Below are 7265 nucleotides of genomic sequence, written 5' to 3' on the forward strand. Positions count from 1 at the left end.
CCTATATATGTGAATAGTGCTGCAGTGGACATACACGTGCGTCTTTATGATAGAATGATTTATATTCCTTTGGATATATACACAGTAATGGGATTGCTGGATTGAATCGTAGTTCTGTCTTTAGGTCCTTGAGGATTGTCACACTGCTTTCCTCAATGGCTGAACTAATTTATACCCCACCGACAGTGTATAAGCATTCCTTTTTCTTTCCAAACTTTCCATTATTTTTTGACTTTTTGATAATGGTCATTCTGACTGGTGTGAGATGGTATCTCATTGTGGGTTTGATTTGCATTTCTCTAATGATTAGTGATGTTGAGCTTTTTTTCATGCGCTGATTGGCATCATACATATCCTCTTTTGAAAAATGTCTGTTTATGTCCTTTGCCTACTTTTTAATGTGTTTTTTTTTTTTTTTTTTTTTTTGTAAATTTGTTTAAGCTCCTTATAGATGCTGGATATAAGACCTTTGTCAGTGCATAGTTTGCAAAAGTTTTCTCCCATTTTGTTGGTTGTCTATTCACTCTGTTGATAGTTTCTTTTCCTGAGCAGAAGTTCTTTGGTTTAATTAGATCCCATTAAAAGTACATTATTTGTTAAACATATCTTTAGTTGTTTTGTATGTCATATGCAACAAATCACAACATCCTGCATCCACAAATTATATGCAGGGTGTAAAGAAACCATTAATTAAATGGTATAATCTTTCCATTTATAACTACAAGGAAGAACTAGCAAATCAAATCTTACGTGTAACATCTGTATACATGGAAATGACAGACTGCTTTTGCTGTTTAATATAAAATGGCTGAACTTCAGAAGATTAACGCTGACATCTAAACATGCCAATGTAAACATCAAAAAATATATATTCTAACTTTACAAAAGAAATGATGGGACATAGTCTGGTACCAGGAAAGTGGCAAGGATTACATACAGTATTTTATAAAGCAGCACACAAAAGTATCAAACTTTTCTGAAACTGAAATTAGCTATCTTGAGTCAAGGTAATTAAAAAAAAGTCCGTATTGACTATTTACAACCTCTGACATTTGTGGATATGATAAGAATCTGTTATAGTGCAGCTACATACAGTAAAATTCACTCAATTTTGTTTTTTTCATTTGGGTTTAGATTGCAAATTTATTGTCATGAGAAAAGGATGGAAGCAAATTTTAGCATCAACTTTCACCTGACTCCTTGACCAAAGTGGTGTAAATTTTAAAATTAGACTTCTTTGCATCACCAGCTGTTGCCCTAGTCCCATTTGCTTTTTAATATCAGTTGCTATTTTCATGAAAGTCTGTTCTACATTTGCTGTGTTCTCAGCAAATGGGTTTCCAAAAATGGAATTCCAAGAGAATCAGCAAATTCCTTTGTTGTTGTGTAGTCTACTTTCTTTGTGGGCCAATCACATTTGTTTCCTACCAACAATTTGTTGACATTTTCACTGGCATAGTGATCAATTTCCTGCAACGACTATTTAACATTATTGAAGGACTACTGATCTGTCATATCATACACAACTATGATGCCTTGGGCTCCTGTGTAATAACTGGAGGTGATCAAAATCTTTCCTGGCCTGTTGTGTCCCCTAGTTGAAGCTTGATTATTTTGCCATGTAATATTACATTTCTTATTTTGAAATCCACACTTACTGTGCTGATGTAGTTTTCTGTATATGTATCACACGTTTCACCTGCAAACCTAAGAAGGAAGCAAGACTTTCTAGCCCCAGAGTTGCCAATCAGAAGTAACTTGAATAATTAACCATATTAGAGATTTCTGCTGGTGATGGCATTGCAGCTGCTACCTGTGCCACGTGACTCTAGGCCATGGGTAACCTAAGGAAAGGATTAAGATAGGCTGTTCTGGGAGAGCAAACATCTTTCCCCACTCTATCCCCTACAATACAATCAACTGGCAGCTGTCGCCACTCAGCTATTGCTTCCACCCCAAAATTCAAAATCTTAACTGACTTTTCAATTCCTTATCGATTTCTTCCTCACTTTAGGAGCAAAATTTGCACTAGATAGATGCATGTTGAAAGAGTTTCATGAAAAAACAATTTTTTAAGTCTCCATTTAGAGCATAAAGAGAGCTTATTCATGTCACAGATCTGAGTCCCTGAGAAATGTGATATTCCACACTTTAGTGCTGAAAATATAGCACTTTTCTATTTTGGTTAGAACTGCCTAAGTGCCTCTTTCTTAAATCTCTTCTCTTTCTCTTCACCCCTATAAGCAGCACTAGCAGTCCCTGGAGAGGGAAAAATTAAGCTGTCAGTGCACCTTACCCCATGCTGTCTTCATGAGACAAGGTTCTGTGTGTGCATGCTCCATTTTATTCTCTGACATTTACATGGCTGTTTCTTGGTGTTACCTGTCTTCGTTTTCTACCAGCCTGTGTGTCCTGGGTAGTAGGGATTAAGCTCCCATCTTAGCTGTCTCTTCACATTTAGCAAATTTCTTGGCTCATGAAAAGTGCTCAGTAAATGTTCGTTGACCAAGTGCTTAGTCTGAAACAAGTAGGATTGGAGCTTGTGATGATTAATTTTGAGTGTTAACTTGATTGGATTGAAGCATGCAAAGTATTGTTCTTGGGTGTATCAGTGAGTGTGTTGCCAAAGGAGATTAACATTTGAGTCAGTGGACTGGGAAAGGCAGATCCACCCTCAATCTGGGTGGGCATCATCTAATCAGCTGCCAGCACAGCTAGAATAAAGGAGACAGAGGAATGTGGAAGGACTAGACTTGCTGAGTCTTCTGGCCTTCATCGTTCTCCTATGCTGGGTGCTTCCTGCCCTCTAACATCGGACTCCAAGTTCTTCAGCTTTTGGACTCTTGGACTTACACCAGTGGTTTGCCAGGCGCTCTCGGTCCTTTGGCCACAGACTGCAGACTGTACTGTTGGCTTCTCTACTTCTGAGGTTTTGGGATTCAGACTGGCTCCCTTGCTCCTCGGCTTGCAGATGGCTTATTGTGGAACTTCACCTTGTTATCTCGTGAGTCAATACTCCTTAATAAACTCCCTTTTCTATATCCATCTATCCTATTAGTCCTGTCCCTCTAGAGAACCCTGACTAATACAGAGAGTGTTGAAAAATATTAATTGGTGAGTCTTTAGTTATTGATATATATTTCTAACCTGTGGCTCTTCCCTTTCTCTACTTAGCCAGATGTTCTGCATTTATTGTCTTCACTTATTTGGAGATGGGGTAACACAGGGAAATAGGGGAAAAAAAGTCCTGAGTCAATATTTTGCCGTCTGAGTTTCACAAAACCTATACCTGAAGATGGGGAAAGAGGAGATAGCTTGATGCATAGAAGAAAAACCTCATGAGAAACAGCCAGCTTCTTCCCCACTGCTGAGATTAGAAGGGATTCTCTGGGCTGGTGAGACCAGTGACCAGGTTCCGGGAGGCACAGGCTGTGTAAGACCAGCACCAGAATCCAGACACCTAGCTGGTCTTGTGAAACGTCCAGTCATGTCTTGTCTACAGAAGACCTGTATTTGTTATACTTCATGTCTGTTCAAGTGAGGCTATCCTTCCACATCAGTCCCAGAGGGTCACTACTGATTATGCAGAGGTATTTGGACCCATTTGTGCCATAAGATTTGCAGGGATGCTGTCTGAGTCACAGGTCCATTCCAGTGGCCTACAGGGTCCTAAAGGTTCAGCCTTTTCTACTTCTCTGACCTCACTGCCTACAGCTTCCTCCTTGTTCACTATACTGTAGTCACACTGGCTTCTTGCTCTTCCTTGGGAATCCCAGGCACATTGCCTTTGCACTGGCTGTTTCTCATGCATAGAGGGGTTCTTCCCCCAGAAATTCACCTGGCTTTTCTCAAATGTGACTTCCCAAAGAGATCTTCACTGACCGTCCTGCCTGAAATTACAGCCCAGCCCCAACCCATGCCTGACCCCCTCCTACCCTGCTCACCTTGTTCTGTTTCCCATAACACTTTCCATACTCTAACAAATCATTTGCTTTACTCATGTATTAAGTCTGTTGTTTATTGTTTCTCTCCCTCTAATAGATTACAAGCTCCACAGAGGAAGGGATTTCTGCTTTATTCACAAATGTATCCAAACATATGGAGCAGTGTCTCACATACGGTGAATGCTCAAGAAATATTTGGAATGGATGAATACTTAAGAGAATGTTTACTACTCTTTAATATCTCTGGACTTTCCAAGCCACCTGAGATAAAGAGTGGAGTCTAGGTTGTGTGCGTGTAAGGCAAAGCCCCCTACCTCCATCTATGCTTGGGTTGGACTGAATAGAGCAAGAATGAGACTTGCCTTCTAACCAGCTCCCTATTAGGCTGGCACAGTGTTATCTCTGTTATACAAAGAATCCTGAGTTCATTAACAAAAGCTGTAATAGTTTTTAAATGTCCAATACTATTTTTGTAAGGGCATTTATTAGTCTGGTGTTCATAAATGAAAGCAAATTTTCTTTTAAACTCACTATTATGAAAGAAGATTTCATTCTTAGCCTAGCTATTCTAAATGGGTGTAACTTTTAAGTGTATCTATAGCATTATTTTCTTCCTGTCCTCTTCTGCCTGTCCATTGTTTTCTGATGAATGGTCACATGTAAGCCTATTGGCTCAGGGAAGCCTGACTTCTAGGCCTCTGGGTGGTTGATTACTGGCTTCAATGCAGAACAGGTCATTGCAGAAAAGGTAGAAAGTCCATTTATATGAAGAGCACTAATACAAATGGTTATTTATTAAATAAGTCTGGAAGCATGACAAGGAAGCTGTGAGACTTATTTTGAAGATGAGGAAGTGGAAATTTAAGGAACCCAGGTTCACACATTAAGTAAGAGGCTGAGGTGAAATTTGAGCCTCGTTCTGTGCAATGTAAACCTTCTGTTTTTACCATCTACCTGGTGGACTGATTGTTGACATTTCTTTAGAACTTTCAACTTTTCCAAACAATTCTCCATCAATAATCTCATTAAGTGCTCAAAAATTGCTTTTGAGGATCCATGAGTTGCATGAGGAAAGACAACCAGAAAATGTTTTCTACTATGTGAAGAGTTGAGTCAATGAGATTGCTCTGCTCAGAGCTGTGGCCCCATGCTTGTGAAAGGCATTTTGTTGGAGAATCTCTCAGGGCATAAGGGTACTGCTGTGTTGTTACCCTGTACTTAGAAAAGGAATGTCTGGCCATGGGCTTGCCTCTGACATAACCTCAAAACCCTTACTGTCCACACCTGCAGAAACCTGAAATATGTAGTTGATCTACAAGATGAGCACATTTTTCTGGGACCAAGTGCCTGTGTCACATTAATCATAAGCATGTCTTTCTGTTTTTTTTTTTTTTTATAGTCTTTCTCATTGAGCAGAATTACACTTTGCAAACCTTGAAATCACAAATTAGCCACACATTGCAGTGATTATTGACATTTGCAGAATATTAATTTTTTTGAGAATGTAATTAACCTTATACTTTCTCCCTAGGAAATACGTAGTTATAAACATATCAAATCTTCCTATATTTAGAAAGTGTTCTTAGAAAGTTCAGAACCTTGCAGCAAGGGATAGGACAATTGAATTTTAAATGTGTATCCTTTCTCCACTCACTATCTCATGTCCACCCCAAAATATCCTAAAATAAAAATGTTTTACAAAGCAATGGGGTGGCAGGAGTTTCCTTTGTAGAATTTTGCTCACGACCTTTATTCTTTAATTTAAAGTTATTGATTCTACATAATTATTTCCTAGAGAAGTTAGTTTAATTAAAAAAAAAACTATCAGCATTCTAAAAGGCTGTTTCTCATCTGGGGCTGAGACTGTATCCTTCTAGTGGTCATCTGCCACATGCAGCTGACACTGTAGTCCACCACAGAGTGGTCTGTGAGCTCCCAGTCACATGGTGTCCAATTACTCTGGAGAGGTTGGCTTCATTCAAGGCAGAAAGTGCTTATCTGTTTACAATTCCATCATATGCATGGCACAAGGTTAATTAAACTTTAGTGGTGTGAAACTTTTAAAAGGTGACCTCAGTCTTTCTCAAATTGTGAATTTTCTTGCAAGTGACAGATTAAAAAAAAATTCTGAGAGATGTGTATCTTTACAAAATAAATTGCTTTAAAATAACTTTCATTTTGAAAACCTCTGAGGTTTTCAGAGCATCTGGGTAGGTAATTGGAGAGAACTGATATATCATGAAATATGTTTCAGGCTTTCAGGATCAGTAAGAGCGCTGTTATATGTGGAAGTATAACTGAGGCACCATTATGCAGAACCCCAGTTAAGTTCTACATCTATCCTATTAGGTAGATGTGTCAATGAATTAGAAATGTGCATTAAGTTTATAAACAGAGTTTTCAGTGCTCCAGGGGCCATTAGAAACCATTGACTGTTGAACACTGTGATTGAATAGAGTTTTGATTTATCTTGTTTAAACAAGTGTCAGGTCATGTACTAACTCACCCAGAAATGCCATTTTAAAAATAATATCTTCTAAAGTCATGGTCTGAAATGTCCTTTACTGGAGTTTTTTAAAGTGTGATTGATACTTTGCTAAACGTATTCTAACTTGAGTCAGAAACCGACATTCTGGGAAGCATTTTTTTTTCCAATTCTATCCTTTGTTTTATTTTGTTTGTTTGTTTTTTCCCGCTGTGTATTGACCAGAATCTCAAGCTACACAGTTTGGATAGTTGTCTACCAAGCTTCCTATAATGATTATTTAGCATTTTGAAAATAACAGAAAAGATTTGTGGAGAATGACCACAACTGTGACAAGGACCAGAAGTTTAACATGTTTTACTAAAGCATTTGCTTTAGCAGACTTCACATTTATCAATCCCATATTGGAGTTCTGATATTAACTTCCAGTTTATTCCTACTGAAAAAATCAGTGGAAATGCTCAACCAGGTTACTTCTGCCCCAGCCCAGAATGACTTTCTTTGCTGTATTGTCCAGATTTTGCCAACTTTCTTCTTTTACTCCATATCATTCTTGTCATGGGTTTTCAGGCAGAAGTATTGCTTTCATAATTCATGCTCTTTCTACTATTTACTAATTTTTAAAATATAATCTGAAAATGTTTAAAGTTCGCATTAGAATAATTCTAATGCATTGCATTGCTAATGAGTGTTATTTTCTCCCATATTCTCCCATGTATAAAATATTTGCTACTAATTCTCTGTGAACATAGGAATATCTTTTCTGGCTGCAGGTCCTCTAAATGGGGTTCTCTGTATCATGCTAGCTCCTGGCTGCAGCATCTCCATGCTTTGTC

The 7265-nt window shown here is 38.3% G+C and overlaps 1 pseudogene; it reads right to left on the reverse strand.

Annotated features, from left to right (window-relative positions):
- Positions 1–1009: 1009 nt before the first annotated feature.
- Positions 1010–4958, reverse strand: LOC103883836 (annotated as a pseudogene).
- Positions 4959–7265: the final 2307 nt, after the last annotated feature.

The sequence above is a fragment of the Papio anubis genome, chromosome 6 (genome assembly GCF_008728515.1).
Source record: "Papio anubis isolate 15944 chromosome 6, Panubis1.0, whole genome shotgun sequence".
Lineage (NCBI taxonomy): Eukaryota > Metazoa > Chordata > Mammalia > Primates > Cercopithecidae > Papio > Papio anubis.